The sequence below is a fragment of the Phyllobates terribilis genome, unplaced genomic scaffold (genome assembly GCF_046119375.1).
Source record: "Phyllobates terribilis strain yellow unplaced genomic scaffold, ASM4611937v1 Scaffold_1512__1_contigs__length_269417, whole genome shotgun sequence".
NCBI lineage: Eukaryota > Metazoa > Chordata > Amphibia > Anura > Dendrobatidae > Phyllobates > Phyllobates terribilis.
In genome coordinates, this window is record NW_027364272.1 from 227,554 (window position 1) to 246,752 (window position 19,199).

General features: G+C 46.3%; 7 non-coding genes and 1 pseudogene across 7 annotated transcripts; all 8 read right to left on the reverse strand.

The window, feature by feature from the left end:
- Positions 1 to 1,198: 1,198 nt before the first annotated feature.
- On the reverse strand, positions 1,199 to 1,389 carry LOC141244205 (U2 spliceosomal RNA). Its single transcript, XR_012308166.1, has one exon. It is a non-coding gene; the product is annotated as a U2 spliceosomal RNA (small nuclear RNA).
- Positions 1,390 to 2,510: 1,121 nt separating this feature from the next.
- LOC141244168 (U2 spliceosomal RNA) lies at positions 2,511 to 2,701 on the reverse strand. Its single transcript, XR_012308131.1, has one exon. It is a non-coding gene; the product is annotated as a U2 spliceosomal RNA (small nuclear RNA).
- Positions 2,702 to 3,822: 1,121 nt separating this feature from the next.
- On the reverse strand, positions 3,823 to 4,013 carry LOC141244169 (U2 spliceosomal RNA). The gene has a single exon (XR_012308132.1). It is a non-coding gene; the product is annotated as a U2 spliceosomal RNA (small nuclear RNA).
- A 1,124-nt stretch (positions 4,014 to 5,137) lies between these two features.
- LOC141244170 (U2 spliceosomal RNA) lies at positions 5,138 to 5,328 on the reverse strand. The gene has a single exon (XR_012308133.1). It is a non-coding gene; the product is annotated as a U2 spliceosomal RNA (small nuclear RNA).
- Positions 5,329 to 6,446: 1,118 nt separating this feature from the next.
- On the reverse strand, positions 6,447 to 6,652 carry LOC141244226 (U2 spliceosomal RNA; annotated as a pseudogene).
- Positions 6,653 to 12,767: 6,115 nt separating this feature from the next.
- Positions 12,768 to 12,958, reverse strand: LOC141244171 (U2 spliceosomal RNA). The gene has a single exon (XR_012308134.1). It is a non-coding gene; the product is annotated as a U2 spliceosomal RNA (small nuclear RNA).
- Positions 12,959 to 14,079: 1,121 nt separating this feature from the next.
- Positions 14,080 to 14,270, reverse strand: LOC141244173 (U2 spliceosomal RNA). The gene has a single exon (XR_012308136.1). It is a non-coding gene; the product is annotated as a U2 spliceosomal RNA (small nuclear RNA).
- Positions 14,271 to 15,391: 1,121 nt separating this feature from the next.
- LOC141244214 (U2 spliceosomal RNA) lies at positions 15,392 to 15,585 on the reverse strand. The gene has a single exon (XR_012308174.1). It is a non-coding gene; the product is annotated as a U2 spliceosomal RNA (small nuclear RNA).
- Between the last annotated feature and the right edge of the window lie 3,614 nt (positions 15,586 to 19,199).

The window sequence follows — 19,199 nt, forward strand, 5'->3', positions numbered from 1 at the left end:
AACCCCAGTCACAACTGCCCTCCAAACAACACCAGCAGCAGAAAACCACCACTGATCTTGCCAAAAGGCCGAGAAGCGATAACCAGAATTGGTTTCAAACTACGGAGCCACCCAAGGATCCTGAAAAGTCCATTTGTGGAGATGAGCTCCTGGACTCCCGTTAAGAAGACATGTTGTCAACCTCTAGATCCCTTACATGCCTGCACTTTTCGGCTTGCTGCTGCTGCAATCCACGCGTTTTAGATCTGCATAACTCCACCTCTTTAAACACAGCACCTTCACCCCCTGCTGTTCCCACCCGCCTCAACACCATTGGAAGGGAGGAGAACCAATTAAGGCGGGGGGTGGGGTGGAACGAGCAGCTGTCTACCCTTAGCAGGAGGGCTGCTGATTACATACCTCTCCTGCTGCTGCTGCTGCTGCTGGCTGTCCAGCAGCAGACTGAAGGTGGCTGCTGCTGTGCACAGGTATATAAAGGCTCAGAGCCTATTATGACACGCGCAGCCAGCGTTCCATTGCCACATTCCATCTACTGCAGGCAGGATACCTGGCTGGCTGAATGTCGCTGAGAAGATCACAGAGACCGCCATAAGCAACAGTTTAACAGAATGCCACAGACTAATCAACCAAACTTTTTGGGTTGGGTTCTCTTTTATAGTCTGCAGGCATTAAATGAAAGAAGTCAGTGTTCCAGCAGAGGGAGACAACGTTTCAGAAAAGGCATTGTAGCAAACCAAAAAAGAAATTTTAAGCGCAGCAGAGTAACCAGCGCACATACCTGTTAGCTCAGGTGAGTTTAAAAGGCTGCTGTTGATAACAAGGGCATTTGCTAAATAGATGGTGTGTGTGCAACAATATACTGAAAGGTCAATTATATTGTGCAGCTTATCTCACCACCTGTAGTTATTTAGGTGAAAGCTCCAAAATGCTTGCCTAATATGTCTGTTTATCCAAAAGGAAGTAAAAAGGGAGAGCTAGAAAGATAGCATTTCATTACATTACATGGCAATGCAATGCACAGTTGCTGAAGTTGAACCAAAATGAGCTTGTAATCTGGCTTCTGCAACTTTGAACATGAAAAATCCAATGAGGAGAAGAAAAGCAAAGCCAAAGAGTCCATCCCAAAATCCGACAAACAAGCAAAATGAACAAAAAACATTGAATTCAATTCTTTCTGATTTTAGAAACTGCATTAAAGAAGGGGTGCACCGGTCCTGGAGATACTGCAATACCAGGTCAATGCGTGGAGTGGACAGAGCAAGCTCTTTTTCCATCTCCCTGTTCTAAAAATCCATTTAATATATGGTTCCCAGATAGGGGACGTATCAGATATTAAACTGATAAGAACAGACACTACACTTGATCTTAGCCAAAAGGCCGAGAAGCGATAACCAGAATTGGTTTCAAACTACGGAGCCACCCAAGGATCCTGAAAAGTCCATTTGTGGAGATGAGCTCCTGGACTCCCGTTAAGAAGACATGTTGTCAACCTCTAGATCCCTTACATGCCTGCACTTTTCGGCTTGCTGCTGCTGCAATCCACGCGTTTTAGATCTGCATAACTCCACCTCTTTAAACACAGCACCTTCACCCCCTGCTGTTCCCACCCGCCTCAACACCGTTGGAAGGGAGGAGAACCAATTAAGGCGGGGGGTGGGGTGGAACGAGCAGCTGTCTACCCTTAGCAGGAGGGCTGCTGATTACATACCTCTCCTGCTGCTGCTGCTGCTGCTGCTGGCTGTCCAGCAGCAGACTGAAGGTGGCTGCTGCTGTGCACAGGTATATAAAGGCTCAGAGCCTATTATGACACGCGCAGCCAGCGTTCCATTGCCACATTCCATCTACTGCAGGCAGGATACCTGGCTGGCTGAATGTCGCTGAGAAGCTCACAGAGACCGCCATAAGCAACAGTTTAACAGAATGTCACAGACTAATCAACCAAACTTTTTGGGTTGGGTTCTCTTTTATAGTCTGCAGGCATTAAATGAAAGAAGTCAGTGTTCCAGCAGAGGGAGACAACGTTTCAGAAAAGGCATTGTAGCAAACCAAAAAAGACATTTTAAGCGCAGCAGAGTAACCAGCGCACATACCTGTTAGCTCAGGTGAGTTTAAAAGGCTGCTGTTGATAACAAGGGCATTTGCTAAATAGATGGTGTGTGTGCAACAATATACTGAAAGGTCAATTATATTGTGCAGCTTATCTCACCACCTGTAGTTATTTAGGTGAAAACTCCAAAATGCTTGCCTAATATGTCTGTTTATCCAAAAGGAAGTAAAAAGGGAGAGCTAGAAAGATAGCATTTCATTACATTACATGGCAATGCAATGCACAGTTGCTGAAGTTGAACCAAAATGAGCTTGTAATCTGGCTTCTGCAACTTTGAACATGAAAAATCCAATGAGGAGAAGAAAAGCAAAGCCAAAGAGTCCATCCCAAAATCCGACAAACAAGCAAAATGAACAAAAAACATTGAATTCAATTCTTTCTGATTTTAGAAACTGCATTAAAGAAGGGGTGCACCGGTCCTGGAGATACTGCAATACCAGGTCAATGCGTGGAGTGGACAGAGCAAGCTCTTTTTCCATCTCCCTGTTCTAAAAATCCATTTAATATATGGTCCCCAGATAGGGGACGTATCAGATATTAAACTGATAAGAACAGATACTACACTTGATCTTAGCCAAAAGGCCGAGAAGCGATAACCAGAATTGGTTTCAAACTACGGAGCCACCCAAGGATCCTGAAAAGTCCATTTGTGGAGATGAGCTCCTGGACTCCCGTTAAGAAGACATGTTGTCAACCTCTAGATCCCTTACATGCCTGCACTTTTCGGCTTGCTGCTGCTGCAATCCAAGCGTTTTAGATCTGCATAACTCCACCTCTTTAAACACAGCACCTTCACCCCCTGCTGTTCCCACCCGCCTCAACACCGTTGGAAGGGAGGAGAACCAATTAAGGCGGGGGGTGGGGTGGAACGAGCAGCTGTCTACCCTTAGCAGGAGAGCTGCTGATTACATACCTCTCCTGCTGCTGCTGCTGCTGCTGCTGGCTGTCCAGCAGCAGACTGAAGGTGGCTGCTGCTGTGCACAGGTATATAAAGGCTCAGAGCCTATTATGACACGCGCAGCCAGCGTTCCATTGCCACATTCCATCTACTGCAGGCAGGATACCTGGCTGGCTGAATGTCGCTGAGAAGCTCACAGAGACCGCCATAAGCAACAGTTTAACAGAATGCCACAGACTAATCAACCAAACTTTTTGGGTTGGGTTCTCTTTTATAGTCTGCAGGCATTAAATGAAAGAAGTCAGTGTTCCAGCAGAGGGAGACAACGTTTCAGAAAAGGCATTGTAGCAAACCAAAAAAGAAATTTTAAGCGCAGCAGAGTAACCAGCGCACATACCTGTTAGCTCAGGTGAGTTTAAAAGGCTGCTGTTGATAACAAGGGCATTTGCTAAATAGATGGTGTGTGTGCAACAATATACTGAAAGGTCAATTATATTGTGCAGCTTATCTCACCACCTGTAGTTATTTAGGTGAAAGCTCCAAAATGCTTGCCTAATATGTCTGTTTATCCAAAAGGAAGTAAAAAGGGAGAGCTAGAAAGATAGCATTTCATTACATTACATGGCAATGCAATGCACAGTTGCTGAAGTTGAACCAAAATGAGCTTGTAATCTGGCTTCTGCAACTTTGAACATGAAAAATCCAATGAGGAGAAGAAAAGCAAAGCCAAAGAGTCCATCCCAAAATCCGACAAACAAGCAAAATGAACAAAAAACATTGAATTCAATTCTTTCTGATTTTAGAAACTGCATTAAAGAAGGGGTGCACCGGTCCTGGAGATACTGCAATACCAGGTCAATGCGTGGAGTGGACAGAGCAAGCTCTTTTTCCATCTCCCTGTTCTAAAAATCCATTTAATATATGGTCCCCAGATAGGGGACGTATCAGATATTAAACTGATAAGAACAGATACTACACTTGATCTTAGCCAAAAGGCCGAGAAGCGATAACCAGAATTGGTTTCAAACTACGGAGCCACCCAAGGATCCTGAAAAGTCCATTTGTGGAGATGAGCTCCTGGACTCCCGTTAAGAAGACATGTTGTCAACCTCTAGATCCCTTACATGCCTGCACTTTTCGGCTTGCTGCTGCTGCAATCCACGCGTTTTAGATCTGCATAACTCCACCTCTTTAAACACAGCACCTTCACCCCCTGCTGTTCCCACCCGCCTCAACACCGTTGGAAGGGAGGAGAACCAATTACGGCGGGGGGTGGGGTGGAACGAGCAGCTGTCTACCCTTAGCAGGAGGGCTGCTGATTACATACCTCTCCTGCTGCTGCTGCTGCTGCTGCTGCTGGCTGTCCAGCAGCAGACTGAAGGTGGCTGCTGCTGTGCACAGGTATATAAAGGCTCAGAGCCTATTATGACACGCGCAGCCAGCGTTCCATTGCCACATTCCATCTACTGCAGGCAGGATACCTGGCTGGCTGAATGTCGCTGAGAAGCTCACAGAGACCGCCATAAGCAACAGTTTAACAGAATGCCACAGACTAATCAACCAAACTTTTTGGGTTGGGTTCTCTTTTATAGTCTGCAGGCATTAAATGAAAGAAGTCAGTGTTCCAGCAGAGGGAGACAACGTTTCAGAAAAGGCATTGTAGCAAACCAAAAAAGAAATTTTAAGCGCAGCAGAGTAACCAGCGCACATACCTGTTAGCTCAGGTGAGTTTAAAAGGCTGCTGTTGATAACAAGGGCATTTGCTAAATAGATGGTGTGTGTGCAACAATATACTGAAAGGTCAATTATATTGTGCAGCTTATCTCACCACCTGTAGTTATTTAGGTGAAAGCTCCAAAATGCTTGCCTAATATGTCTGTTTATCCAAAAGGAAGTAAAAAGGGAGAGCTAGAAAGATAGCATTTCATTACATTACATGGCAATGCAATGCACAGTTGCTGAAGTTGAACCAAAATGAGCTTGTAATCTGGCTTCTGCAACTTTGAACATGAAAAATCCAATGAGGAGAAGAAAAGCAAAGCCAAAGAGTCCATCCCAAAATCCGACAAACAAGCAAAATGAACAAAAAACATTGAATTCAATTCTTTCTGATTTTAGAAACTGCATTAAAGAAGGGGTGCACCGGTCCTGGAGATACTGCAATACCAGGTCAATGCGTGGAGTGGACAGAGCAAGCTCTTTTTCCATCTCCCTGTTCTAAAAATCCATTTAATATATGGTCCCCAGATAGGGGACGTATCAGATATTAAACTGATAAGAACAGATACTACACTTGATCTTAGCCAAAAGGCCGAGAAGCGATAACCAGAATTGGTTTCAAATTACGGAGCCACCCAAGGATCCTGAAAAGTCCATTTGTGGAGATGAGCTCCTGGACTCCCGTTAAGAAGACATGTTGTCAACCTCTAGATCCCTTACATGCCTGCACTTTTCGGCTTGCTGCTGCTGCAATCCACGCGTTTTAGATCTGCATAACTCCACCTCTTTAAACACAGCACCTTCACCCCCTGCTGTTCCCACCCGCCTCAACACCGTTGGAAGGGAGGAGAACCAATTAAGGCGGGGGCTGGGGTGGAACGAGCAGCTGTCTACCCTTAGCAGGAGGGCTGCTGATTACATACCTCTCCTGCTGCTGCTGCTGCTGCTGGCTGTCCAGCAGCAGACTGAAGGTGGCTGCTGCTGTGCACAGGTATATAAAGGCTCAGAGCCTATTATGACACGCGCAGCCAGCGTTCCATTGCCACATTCCATCTACTGCATGCAGGATACCTGGCTGGCTGAATGTCGCTGAGAAGCTCACAGAGACCGCCATAAGCAACAGTTTAACAGAATGCCACAGACTAATCAACCAAACTTTTTGGGTTGGGTTCTCTTTTATAGTCTGCAGGCATTAAATGAAAGAAGTCAGTGTTCCAGCAGAGGGAGACAACGTTTCAGAAAAGGCATTGTAGCAAACCAAAAAAGAAATTTTAAGCGCAGCAGAGTAACCAGCGCACATACCTGTTAGCTCAGGTGAGTTTAAAAGGCTGCTGTTGATAACAAGGGCATTTGCTAAATAGATGGTGTGTGTGCAACAATATACTGAAAGGTCAATTATATTGTGCAGCTTATCTCACCACCTGTAGTTATTTAGGTGAAAGCTCCAAAATGCTTGCCTAATATGTCTGTTTATCCAAAAGGAAGTAAAAAGGGAGAGCTAGAAAGATAGCATTTCATTACATTACATGGCAATGCAATGCACAGTTGCTGAAGTTGAACCAAAATGAGCTTGTAATCTGGCTTCTGCAACTTTGAACATGAAAAATCCAATGAGGAGAAGAAAAGCAAAGCCAAAGAGTCCATCCCAAAATCCGACAAACAAGCAAAATGAACAAAAAACATTGAATTCAATTCTTTCTGATTTTAGAAACTGCATTAAAGAAGGGGTGCACCGGTCCTGGAGATACTGCAATACCAGGTCAATGCGTGGAGTGGACAGAGCAAGCTCTTTTTCCATCTCCCTGTTCTAAAAATCCATTTAATATATGGTCCCCAGATAGGGGACGTATCAGATATTAAACTGATAAGAACAGATTTTTTTTTTTTTTTTTTTAAACCATTCAGTTTAGTTTTTTAGCAAACAGTATGAATTTCTCCAAAATTTGCTACTTAAAACTTCTCATCATCATGGTTCTATTTATTTAGCAGTAGTATAAGACGAAATATAATCACAAGGGAACATCCTTTACGTAACACAAATGCAGAAACTTCAAGGAATCACAAAGAAAAAAAATCACTGGTATTTGATAAGGTAATGCCACTTTTTAAATTTCCAAATCCCTTCGGCATCTGTGCCACCACCGCCTCTGCTGTCCAACTTATATATCAGGTATAGTCTTGAAAGAATAAGTCTAACACATTCATTCACTGATAAAGATTTCCTCTTGAAAAGTCCAAGGTTCCTTGCATCCCACAAACTCTCCATCACACAAGCCATTATCAACCATAAAATTCTATCTTTAGACCGACTACACGCACCAATTCCAAACATCGCCACACGCCAATCCACAAAATTCACGCCTGCTAAACCCTTACACAATCCACCTACACACTTCCACACACTGTACGCGTACTCACAATCCCACATAACATGCCTCACAGTCTCACAACCACCACATCCCACTCTCGGACACACATCTGTTCTTATCAACTCTCTTTTCTTCTGCACTTCTCTCACAGGTAAAATATTATGTAAAGTCATCCACACAACATCCTTCTGTTTGTTTGACATCCCATACGTATCTAACTTCTTCCATGCATCTGAAACCTCATTCCCTCTCAGCCCAACAATATTACACTCTACCTCATTTGCACTCATTCTTTTCACCACATTCTTGGTCATTCTAAAATCATTCATTCCCACACTCAACAAATCATGCTTTCTCACAAATTTCTCAATCACCTCATACCAAACAGGACACTTAAAGGCCACAGGCACACTCGCATCTCTCTTCCTCCAGCATAACCCATACAACATCCATCCAGCAGAATAATTAGCCATAAAAGCACCTTTATTGCCTTTACCCAGCAAAATAACCACAGTCTTAATATAATTAAGGCCTAAAAAAACTTCAATATTGGGAAAGGCCAGCCCACCATGCTGACAAGCCTTAAAAAGGCTCTCCCGCTTCAACTTCTCCATCTTACTACACCACAGGAATGTGAATACCAACTTCTCTATTCTCTTAATTTTCCTGTAAGGAGAAGGAAAAACAGTCGCCACATAAAGCAGGATAGGGAGAATCACTGCTTTGATAATTAATACCTTACCACGCAGAGTCAATTCTCTCATTCGCCAAAAATTCAATTTACGTTCAACCCGCATACCACACTCTTCCCAACTTTCATTCCCTTTTAAGTCATCATTAAATAATACGCCCAAAATCTTGATTGCACCCACTTCACACTTTACACCATCCATACGAATACTACTATCTCCAAAACATTTAAAACTACATTTATTCCAATTTACCCTAAAACCAGACGCACCAACAAAAAAATCCAAAAGCAATTTAATTCTACTCAAAGAAGCCATACTTTCACTCACAACCACAACATCATCCATATAACCTAACACTTTCACATGCTTACCACCACTACTAGGCACCAACAAACCTCTCATCATTTTATCCCGTCTAATCAAACATAACAATGGTTCTATTACACATCCAATAAGACGGGGGACATAGGACACCCCTGCCTTACTCCTGACCTAATCTTCACTTTGTCACACAGCCACCCATTAACCAAGAACTCACTTGACACACAATCATACAATGATTTTACACAATTCACAAATTCTCTAGGAAACCCCATTCTTTCCAGTACTTTAAACAGAAACACATGCGAAACCCTGTCAAACGCCTTCTCAAAATCAATAGCTAAAGTCATACATTTCTGCTTTCTATCCTTGCAATCCCCAATCATATCTCTCAACAATAACAAGTTATCACTCATACTTCTTCCAGGCACTGCACATACTTGGTCCTCCTCCACAACACTACCAATCACTTCACGCATACGATTTGCCAGTAACTTACTGTAGACCTTATAATCCGAATTCAGCAGTGTTATTGGTCTCCAGTTTTCCAAACGTTTCCTCTCACCCTTTTTATACACAAGCACAACCACTCCTTCTTTCATTGATTCACACAACCTACCATTCACCCACATATACTTACATACCTCAGTCAAATCTGTTCCCAAAACTTCCCATGCTTTCACATACAACTCTACAGGTATACCATCTTTCCCAGGAGTCTTACTCTTTTTAGCACTCCACACCACATTCTTCACTTCATCCAGAACTACATCCTCACACAACAGATCACGCTCCTCAGAATCAAGTTTTTTCTCCACACCATTCAGAACATATGACACAAGCCCAGAGTCAATCCATTTCTCATCATACAACTTGCTATAAAACCTATTCACTTCTTTCAGCACATCCTCACCCATACAGTTGGTTCCACTTTCATTCACAACTTCATTCATATCAGTCTTCCTACCATTCATTTTTTTAAAAAAGAACCTCGTACACTTCTCATTTTTCTCCAGGTGCTCAATTTTAGTACGATGTATAATTTCCTTTCCTTTCTCATCCAACACACGCTTCAATTCATTCTTAGCCTCAGTAAGTTGATCAGACATCTCCAAACCACTTGCAACACACTTTCTCAACCAGTCAATCCGTCTATTAAGGTCATTAAACCTATTCCTATATCTGGCAGCTTTTCTATAGCCCCACTTTTTGAAGAAAGTTTTAAATTGCACTTTCACCCAGTCCCACCAGTCAAGAACACACACAAAATCCTTCTTACGCATTCTCCATCTTTCATACTTTACATTAAACTCATTCATCACCTCATCATCCTCTAACAGCCTTGCATTCAACTTCCATACCCCACCGCCATACACTTGGTCACCATTCGCACAAAACACGCCTCTCAAACATTCATGGTCCGAAAAAGGTACCTTTTGTTGAGAAAAATCCACACATACCATATTTTTAGAAAATAACATTAAATCAATTCTGGAATGAATCTCACCACGGTCAGCATGGTATGTCGGCGGTGGTGGCATGCCAAGAACAATAACTGCTGCATCTAAAAAGGAAAAATCACAAATTAAATGGGACAATTTCTTTCCTGTTATGTCACACTTTCCTTCTGTGACACAATTAACGTCCCCAACAAAAATAGTGGGAGATTTCCCTGGAAGAAAAAAACTTAATTTTTCAAGAAGAGCAAGCCGCTCTTCCTTCCCTGTAGGGCAATATAAATTAATAATTCTGACCCGCCACCCTCTATAACTCAAAAATGCAATTAAACATCGGCCCACCTCCACCACAATATAACTATCAATAGAGATTTCTTTATTCCCAACTAATATCCCCACCCCATCATTTTTATTATGATTAGACCCTGACCAGATATGCTGTCCGTAAGGCCAGTCTTTGTCACAAGGAGCATCCTGAATCCCACACTCCTGAAGGCAAAAAACATCAGCACCTAAATGTTTCAGGTAGTCCAGAACAGTTGTTCTTCTGATTTTAGATCTGATCTGCCTTACATTTAGGGACACTACATCCCAACCAGATTGGCAAGACATTAATTAAAGAAAAGAAATACATGACTCAATGTTGATCACACCATACTCATCCATTATCATCAGACTGGGAAAGCACCCCAAAGGTGTTGATGCTCTCAGGGATGCCAAGGTAAGGAGCATCAGGGGAGAAGACATCCTGCGGGTAAATGCGGTCACTTGCAGGACTGTCGCACCCTCCGCTGGCAGGTGAGTACTCTCGTCTGGGTTTTTTATTGGCCAGTTCAGGAGTATCATCATCATCAAAAGACCTCCCAGAAGTAAAGTCTCCTTGGCCACCATCCCTGGCCACCTCTTCGTCTGTAGCACCCCAGGACAATGCAGGGGTTCGAGCAAGAGACACATCCATGTCACCCTCACCACATATTTCGGACTGATGAGGGAGGTCCACATCCAACTCGGAGATCTCCATACCTGGCCCAGCAGGGGCTGGAGGGTCCAACAGGGTCTGGGCCTCACCCACCAGATCTTCAACCTCAGGGGGCTCCGTCTCCTCATTGATCTCTGCAGTAGTCACCTGTGGGGTAACAGCAGGGACAGTAGGCTTACCTTTGGTCACTTCGGAGAAGGACCTAGGCTTGACTTTAGCCTTACAATCCTGAATCACATGTCCTTCCTCCCCGCAGGCATCACATACCACCGGGTTGGAACAATCCTTCGCCAGATGACCGTACTTGTTGCACTTTCTACAGTTTGGCAATTGTTTGCAGAAATCCTGGATATGCCCGAACATGTTGCATCTCCTGCAGAACAATGGCGCCTCGGGAAAAAACAGATATCCAGAGTCTCTTCCAATTGTAAAGTTCAGGGGAGGATAGTGAATACCTCCAGGACCATGAGGGTCTATCCCAAACCTCACAAAGTATTTATACTTCCCAGTCCACAGCCCTTCTCCATTTAAGATTTTATGGGAGAATTGCACAAAAATGCAGTGTCTTCTCAGGAATGCAGTGATATCATCCCGGGAGATAAAGGGGTTGTGCATGAATACTACCACCGGGATATCCCCCTTAGAGTAGAGTACAGTTAAGATAAGTCAATCCAGCTGAGGGTGCTCTGAAAGGACTTGAAGAGTTTTGAAAAGGTTTTGGCAAGCCGCCATAGAAGAAAGCACCAAGACGTACCTATGCTCCCTTCTGAACTCCTGCAAACAGATGATCTCCGACTTCTGGATTTTCAGGATTTCATAGAAAATGGCGTTGACCAGGTATGACAACGAGAAATGGTCCTTCTTCTCCTCAGAGACCTCGATACGGAAAGCATTCTTGACCCGGGGATCCCCGGTCCCAGCAAAGCGAAGCTTGACACCCATGGTCGCTTCAGGAATCGCCTTCTCGTTTCCTCCTCACTCTCCCCCTATAGCAGCATCCAGCTTAAGCCACCGAAGTGGCGATGCTGGAAGGCCGAGGGCTAGTACACAAGGAACCTCTTGTCCAAACACTAGGTCTGAGCCAAAAGGCCGAGAAGCGATAACCAGAATTGGTTTCAAACTACGGAGCCACCCAAGGATCCTGAAAAGTCCATTTGTGGAGATGAGCTCCTGGACTCCCGTTAAGAAGACATGTTGTCAACCTCTAGATCCCTTACATGCCTGCACTTTTCGGCTTGCTGCTGCTGCAATCCACGCGTTTTAGATCTGCATAACTCCACCTCTTTAAACACAGCACCTTCACCCCCTGCTGTTCCCACCCGCCTCAACACCGTTGGAAGGGAGGAGAACCAATTAAGGCGGGGGGTGGGGTGGAACGAGCAGCTGTCTACCCTTAGCAGGAGGGCTGCTGATTACATACCTCTCCTGCTGCTGCTGCTGCTGCTGCTGCTGGCTGTCCAGCAGCAGACTGAAGGTGGCTGCTGCTGTGCACAGGTATATAAAGGCTCAGAGCCTATTATGACACGCGCAGCCAGCGTTCCATTGCCACATTCCATCTACTGCAGGCAGGATACCTGGCTGGCTGAATGTCGCTGAGAAGCTCACAGAGACCGCCATAAGCAACAGTTTAACAGAATGCCACAGACTAATCAACCAAACTTTTTGGGTTGGGTTCTCTTTTATAGTCTGCAGGCATTAAATGAAAGAAGTCAGTGTTCCAGCAGAGGGAGACAACGTTTCAGAAAAGGCATTGTAGCAAACCAAAAAAGAAATTTTAAGCGCAGCAGAGTAACCAGCGCACATACCTGTTAGCTCAGGTGAGTTTAAAAGGCTGCTGTTGATAACAAGGGCATTTGCTAAATAGATGGTGTGTGTGCAACAATATACTGAAAGGTCAATTATATTGTGCAGCTTATCTCACCACCTGTAGTTATTTAGGTGAAAGCTCCAAAATGCTTGCCTAATATGTCTGTTTATCCAAAAGGAAGTAAAAAGGGAGAGCTAGAAAGATAGCATTTCATTACATTACATGGCAATGCAATGCACAGTTGCTGAAGTTGAACCAATATGAGCTTGTAATCTGGCTTCTGCAACTTTGAACATGAAAAATCCAATGAGGAGAAGAAAAGCAAAGCCAAAGAGTCCATCCCAAAATCCGACAAACAAGCAAAATGAACAAAAAACATTGAATTCAATTCTTTCTGATTTTAGAAACTGCATTAAAGAAGGGGTGCACCGGTCCTGGAGATACTGCAATACCAGGTCAATGCGTGGAGTGGACAGAGCAAGCTCTTTTTCCATCTCCCTGTTCTAAAAATCCATTTAATATATGGTCCCCAGATAGGGGACGTATCAGATATTAAACTGATAAGAACAGATACTACACTTGATCTTAGCCAAAAGGCCGAGAAGCGATAACCAGAATTGGTTTCAAACTACGGAGCCACCCAAGGATCCTGAAAAGTCCATTTGTGGAGATGAGCTCCTGGACTCCCGTTAAGAAGACATGTTGTCAACCTCTAGATCCCTTACATGCCTGCACTTTTCGGCTTGCTGCTGCTGCAATCCACGCGTTTTAGATCTGCATAACTCCACCTCTTTAAACACAGCACCTTCACCCCCTGCTGTTCCCACCCGCCTCAACACCGTTGGAAGGGAGGAGAACCAATTAAGGCGGGGGGTGGGGTGGAACGAGCAGCTGTCTACCCTTAGCAGGAGGGCTGCTGATTACATACCTCTCCTGCTGCTGCTGCTGCTGCTGCTGGCTGTCCAGCAGCAGACTGAAGGTGGCTGCTGCTGTGCACAGGTATATAAAGGCTCAGAGCCTATTATGACACGCGCAGCCAGCGTTCCATTGCCACATTCCATCTACTGCAGGCAGGATACCTGGCTGGCTGAATGTCGCTGAGAAGCTCACAGAGACCGCCATAAGCAACAGTTTAACAGAATGCCACAGACTAATCAACCAAACTTTTTGGGTTGGGTTCTCTTTTATAGTCTGCAGGCATTAAATGAAAGAAGTCAGTGTTCCAGCAGAGGGAGACAACGTTTCAGAAAAGGCATTGTAGCAAACCAAAAAAGAAATTTTAAGCGCAGCAGAGTAACCAGCGCACATACCTGTTAGCTCAGGTGAGTTTAAAAGGCTGCTGTTGATAACAAGGGCATTTGCTAAATAGATGGTGTGTGTGCAACAATATACTGAAAGGTCAATTATATTGTGCAGCTTATCTCACCACCTGTAGTTATTTAGGTGAAAGCTCCAAAATGCTTGCCTAATATGTCTGTTTATCCAAAAGGAAGTAAAAAGGGAGAGCTAGAAAGATAGCATTTCATTACATTACATGGCAATGCAATGCACAGTTGCTGAAGTTGAACCAAAATGAGCTTGTAATCTGGCTTCTGCAACTTTGAACATGAAAAATCCAATGAGGAGAAGAAAAGCAAAGCCAAAGAGTCCATCCCAAAATCCGACAAACAAGCAAAATGAACAAAAAACATTGAATTCAATTCTTTCTGATTTTAGAAACTGCATTAAAGAAGGGGTGCACCGGTCCTGGAGATACTGCAATACCAGGTCAATGCGTGGAGTGGACAGAGCAAGCTCTTTTTCCATCTCCCTGTTCTAAAAATCCATTTAATATATGGTCCCCAGATAGGGGACGTATCAGATATTAAACTGATAAGAACAGATACTACACTTGATCTTAGCCAAAAGGCCGAGAAGCGATAACCAGAATTGGTTTCAAACTACGGAGCCACCCAAGGATCCTGAAAAGTCCATTTGTGGAGATGAGCTCCTGGACTCCCGTTAAGAAGACATGTTGTCAACCTCTAGATCCCTTACATGCCTGCACTTTTCGGCTTGCTGCTGCTGCAATCCACGCGTTTTAGATCTGCATAACTCCACCTCTTTAAACACAGCACCTTCACCCCCTGCTGTTCCCACCCGCCTCAACACCGTTGGAAGGGAGGAGAACCAATTAAGGTGGGGGGTGGGGTGGAACGAGCAGCTGTCTACCCTTAGCAGGAGGGCTGCTGATTACATACCTCTCCTGCTGCTGCTGCTGCTGCTGCTGGCTGTCCAGCAGCAGACTGAAGGTGGCTGCTGCTGTGCACAGGTATATAAAGGCTCAGAGCCTATTATGACACGCGCAGCCAGCGTTCCATTGCCACATTCCATCTACTGCAGGCAGGATACCTGGCTGGCTGAATGTCGCTGAGAAGCTCACAGAGACCGCCATAAGCAACAGTTTAACAGAATGCCACAGACTAATCAACCAAACTTTTTGGGTTGGGTTCTCTTTTATAGTCTGCAGGCATTAAATGAAAGAAGTCAGTGTTCCAGCAGAGGGAGACAACGTTTCAGAAAAGGCATTGTAGCAAACCAAAAAAGAAATTTTAAGCGCAGCAGAGTAACCAGCGCACATACCTGTTAGCTCAGGTGAGTTTAAAAGGCTGCTGTTGATAACAAGGGCATTTGCTAAATAGATGGTGTGTGTGCAACAATATACTGAAAGGTCAATTATATTGTGCAGCTTATCTCACCACCTGTAGTTATTTAGGTGAAAGCTCCAAAATGCTTGCCTAATATGTCTGTTTATCCAAAAGGAAGTAAAAAGGGAGAGCTAGAAAGATAGCATTTCATTACATTACATGGCAATGCAATGCACAGTTGCTGAAGTTGAACCAAAATGAGCTTGTAATCTGGCTTCTGCAACTTTGAACATGAAAAATCCAATGAGGAGAAGAAAAGCAAAGCCAAAGAGTCCATCCCAAAATCCGACAAACAAGCAAAATGAACAAAAAACATTGAATTCAATTCTTTCTGATTTTAGAAACTGCATTAAAGAAGGGGTGCACCGGTCCTGGAGATACTGCAATACCAGGTCAATGCGTGGAGTGGACAGAGCAAGCTCTTTTTCCATCTCCCTGTTCTAAAAATCCATTTAATATATGGTCCCCAGATAGGGGACGTATCAGATATTAAACTGATAAGAACAGATTTTTTTGATTGAATATATCTTTTATTAGCACAAAAAATAAGTTAGCAGACAGTGTACAGTGCCGCAGCCCAGTACACACAGAATTCTACATCATATTTACATAGCATGAGGATACGACGCACTAACTAGACACATCACACCCCTATGCTACACAAAACAGTCAATCTGAAAGAAAAAGCATGTCAATCAATACAGTACGACGAACCGTGATAAGGGATGGGGATTGGGAAAAAGGGGATGGGGAGGGGAAAATCACAGGCCCGAAGCTTTATTGAAAGACAAGACACATAAGGGGAGAGGGGGAGGAGGGGTTTAGTCCTCATCCTCGTCCTCCGGACCGTCCACGATGGAATAGTCTCTGAGCAGGCTGTGGATCAGCCTGCGGCAGTCCTGGATGGACATCCTCTCCCTCCTCAAGATGAGCCGGTTCCTGGCGACCCAAACGGCATCCTTGAAGCAGTTCATAAGGCGCCAAGCCTCCTGGATGGCTCCGACGGTATGAACCCCAGGGAAGAGTCCGTAAAGCACAGAATGGTGCGATAGGCTCGCCCTGGGGACAGAGTTCCTCAGGTCGTCCTCAAGGGCAGTCAACAGGCGCTGTGCAAATCCGCAGTCCCAAAAAGTGTGCAAAGATGTTTCCTCCACGAAGGGGCACCTTGGGCAGTACCGGGTCTTGCACAGGTTCCGGGCATGCATGAATGACCGGACGGGCAGTCCGCCCTGAATCGCCATCCACGACAAGTCCTTGTGCCCGTTGGTCAGCCTGTCAGACGACACATTTGTCCACACAGTCTCCAGCGTGTCCTGGTGAAGTCCTGTGATGTTCTCCACGTCATCCTTGGCTCTGATGAGCTTGTGGATAGTTTTGGGCTTCCACAAGTCGGGCTTGAGTCCCTCCAGTTGATGTTCCCCCACAAATCGAACGACGTCTCCGTAGAACCATGGCGTCGTCCAGTTGTAGGGGAAGGAGCTGTCCCACTTGTCCCAGCCGAGTCGCCTCCAAAGAGGAAGCAGGAAGAAGCGAGACATGGACCTGCCCGTGGAGCCATTCTTGACTTGCAAAGTCCGGCGGACACAATCACACACAAAAGAGGATCGCAGGAGGGTGGGGATATCTGGAACGCCCTTCCCACCCTTGCGAGGCTCCTTGTACATGACGGCCCGCCTGACTCTGTCCATCTTGGATCCCCAGACAAAGTGAAACACTGTCCTGGTAATGGCCCTGCACACAGTGACGTGTGGGGGCCAGGCCTGCGCCGTGTACTGCAAGACGGGCAGGACCTCATTACGCAGGACGAGTGCTTTACCCTCACAAGTGAGGTGTCTGAGGCTCCAGAGTCCGATCCGTTGCTTCACCTTGGCCAAGCGTTCTTGCCAGGACTTGAGGGCCGCTCCTTCCTTCCCGAACCAGACTCCCAGCATCTTGAGGAAATCCGGTTGAATGTTGAAGGGGAAGGGGGCGGAGGAGGCCGGCTGCCAATCCCCGAAGAGCATGGCTTCCGACTTCCTGCAGTTGACTTTGGCCCCTGAAGCCCGGCCGAACCTCTCACACGTCTGGACGAGGGCGTCGACTGAACCACGATCAGCGCAGAAGACGGTGACGTCGTCCATGTAGAGCGAGCACTTGACCTCGTGTCGTCCCGGACCCGGTGCGGTGATCCCTCTGATCTCTCCATTCTGCCGGATAGCCTCTGCGAAGAGTTCTATAACACAAACAAAAAGAAGAGGTGATAGAGGGCAGCCTTGTCTGACCCCAGAGAGGACAGGGAAGGGGTCAGTCTTCCAGCCGTTCACCAACACCGAGCTGTGGATATCAAAATACATCAGACGGACATACGAACAAAACATGTTACCCAAACCTAACCGGTGCAGAGCTCGGCCCATGAACTCGTGGGAAACCCGGTCGAAGGCCTTCTCCTGATCCAAGGAGACCAGGGCCGCGTGTGCGCGGCGGACCTTGATGTACTCGACCGTGTCCCGCACGAGAGCGAGGCTGTCTGCGATGCGACGTCCAGGGATGCCGCAGGTCTGGTCCGGGTGGATGATCCGTCCGATGACCGTCTTAAGTCGTGTCGCCATCGTCTTGGCCAGGATCTTGTAGTCCACGTTGAGCAGAGTGATGGGACGCCAATTCCTCAGGTCGCACCTCTCTCCCTTCCGCTTGTACAGGATCGTGACCATTCCTTCCCTCAAAGATGGAGGCATTCTACCCTCCACCACCATCTCCTCGTACAGGTCCAACAGGTCCGGACAGATGAGGTCTCCCAGCGCTACATAGAGCTCCGCTGGAAGACCATCACTGCCCGGGGTCCTGCCGGTCCTAAAGGATTTAGCGGCAGAGAGCAATTCGCCCACCATCAGAGGTTTGTCCAAGGCTGCCGTGCCTGCAGGATCAAGATGGTTAGTGATACCTGACAGGAACTTATCAGCAGCGTCGGGGTCGGTAGTCTTGTGGGAGTAGAGTTCGCTGTAGAAGTCGCTGACGACCCTCATCACGTCCTCCTTCCCACGTCGCATGTTTCCGCTCTCGTCTCGCAGCTCATTCAGGGGCGTGTGACCGGCATGAAGTTTCCTGAAAAAGAATGAGTTACATTTCTCACCCTTCTCCAGATTCTCCACTTTGGAACGGAAGACGATTCGCTTGGACTCCTCCTCAAAGTGCCTTTTCAGGCTCTTCTTGGTCTCCTCCAGCTCCTCCCTCACGTCCCAGCCGCAGTGAAGAAGGTCCTGCAGCGACCGCAGCTCGCGCTGCAGCCCTCTGAAGTCCCTCCTCTTCTCACACGCCTGTTGTCGACCCTTGGCCTGAAAGAAACAGCGAAACTCAAGTTTAACATATTCCCACCAATCAGAGACTGTTTGGAAGCTACCCTTGTAGGACTGCCACATTGCGTAGGCTGCTCTCAGCTCCTCCACGACTTCATCCTGAGCCAGCAGAGCACAATTCAGCTTCCAGGAGCCGGGGCCGGACGGAAAACCGTCGCCGAGGACACCTTGTAAGTGAATGGCTCTGTGGTCGGAGAAGAAGCAGGGGACCATCGAGTGCCTACTCTGCCTGACTGCCCGAGAGGTGAACACAAAGTCAATCCTGGAGCGGAGTGAGCCATCGGGTCGGCTCCACGAATAGTTTGTGGAGCCTCTCCCCATGGAGCCCACCACGTCCTGAAGAGAGGCCTCGGTTACCATCTCGATGAGCAGCTTGGACGTGATGTCCAACTTGGCAGATGTGCCAGAACTACGACCATCCTCCTCGATGGGGCAGTTGAAATCCCCGGCCATCACTAAGGTCCTGGTGGTGGCAAGCTGAAGCCGCAGGGTCTGGAAAAGCTCCAAACGCTCATTCTTCAGTGGGGACGCATACACGTTGATGAACCTGACAGGTTCTCCCGCCCAGTTGCCATCTACAACAAGAGCCCTGCCGCAGATGAGCTCCTGGACGGACTCAAGCGTGAATGCGCCCCCCCTGATCAGAATTGCGACCCCCGCAGACTTGCAGTCACCCCCACCGGACCAGTAGGATGGACCGTGGGACCACTCCCTGGCCAGATGTTTGAAGGACCTAGAGGAGGGAAGGGAACATTCCTGCAACATATAAACATCACACAACTGGGAAGTAAGGAAGGCATAAATAGTCTGACGTCTGAACTTGTCCTTGAT